The sequence below is a fragment of the Salvia splendens genome, chromosome 2, assembly GCF_004379255.2.
Source record: "Salvia splendens isolate huo1 chromosome 2, SspV2, whole genome shotgun sequence".
NCBI lineage: Eukaryota > Viridiplantae > Streptophyta > Magnoliopsida > Lamiales > Lamiaceae > Salvia > Salvia splendens.
In genome coordinates this window covers 2,837,142-2,838,708 of record NC_056033.1, presented here as the reverse complement: position 1 = coordinate 2,838,708, position 1,567 = coordinate 2,837,142, and positions in this window count along the sequence as shown.

The following is a 1,567-nucleotide window of genomic DNA, read 5'->3' as shown; positions in this document are numbered from 1 at the left end:
ACAAACTGCATGCCATCTCTTTCCTTTACTTTCAACAACTGTATATTGTCGGATTTTTTCCAAATGCTATGAGTCACAGCTGCCTTCAATTCCAACTTCGTTCTAAATTTAGTATGCAAACCGACATTGGTAGGATCCTTTTCACTCCAATAATGCACACTGGGATCATCACGCTCAAAGTTTTTGGGATCAAAACTATCATATGGACCTGGTAAGGTGCGAAAGTAGTTGATTCCAGGTTGTGGGAACTGTGGAACTACTCTTCCTCCAACTGCCCTTCCACCAACTGATGTTTCTCCAACTGCTGTTTCTCCAAGTGGAATGGATGGTCTTGAAGCAACAAATTGTTCATCATCCGACGGATCACCATCTGAGTCTGTACTAACCGTGTCGGAATCTTCAGAATTATAAGGTGATTGTGGATCAAGAAAGTCGGCTTTATCAGGACCTATTATGTCCTCCACCACATCACAATTGTCACGATCCCCTAAATGCACGCCTCCAGCTTCAAAATCTTGTGTTGCAGCTAAATATGGTTCTTCGGCTCTCGTAGACGTACCAACATCAAAATCTTGTGTTGCAGCAAAATATGGTTCTTGGGCTCTCGTTGACGTACCAGCATCATAACTTATGACATGATGACTATGATGTTGAGTAATTGCCGAATACTCAACATATAATTCAATTACACCTCCAATAACCATACTCTCACTAAACATTAGTTGCATGCATACTTCTTCTAGTTGAACACCTATAAACGTGACTCCGGATCCAAAGCATATAGTACGTTTCCATATTATTTGAATATTGTTTTCATATATGCTTATCCCCATCCTTTCACAAATTTTTTCCACAAGGTCATCGTACGAAATTGTTTCATCCAACATAATGAATCCTTTAGCAAAAGGAGGATCATACGAAATAACTGCTCCGGGAATTATCTTTCCACCCCAATATAAATTGACACACCACGTCATACTATCTGCAATAATGTAAAACACAAATAAATATGTATTATTTTTACATTCATCATTATGTAGAGTCAGCCAAAAAATTGACAAAATAATTCTATTAAATACACTACAATATGTATTATCATAACAATCCATAAAATATACTATAACATATAATAGCATAACAATTGGTCAAAATATTTCCATTAAAATATATACTATCATAATAATCCATCAAAATATTAGTGTACCCATAATAATTGGTCAAACTATTATATTAATTACACTACAATATATATTATCACAACAATCAATCAAATATTGGAAGACTAATGTTTAGAAGAATGAGTCTAAAATTTGATATACTAACCGATTAGAAGGACTAATGGTTGAAAGAATTAGCCAAATTCAAAATATCCACGCTTAAATCCACCACCGGGTCGACCCGAGCGAAAGGTTTTTATGCGTTTGGGAAGGGTTTTCGCGTTTTGGGGAGGGAAAGTGTTTATGGTCGCGATGTTGGGGGAGATCTGATAAGGATATGGTTCAACAGAAACACGCCGCTCAAATTGGCGTTTTTAAGCATAACACGCCAACCTCAGTGGCGTTTTTAT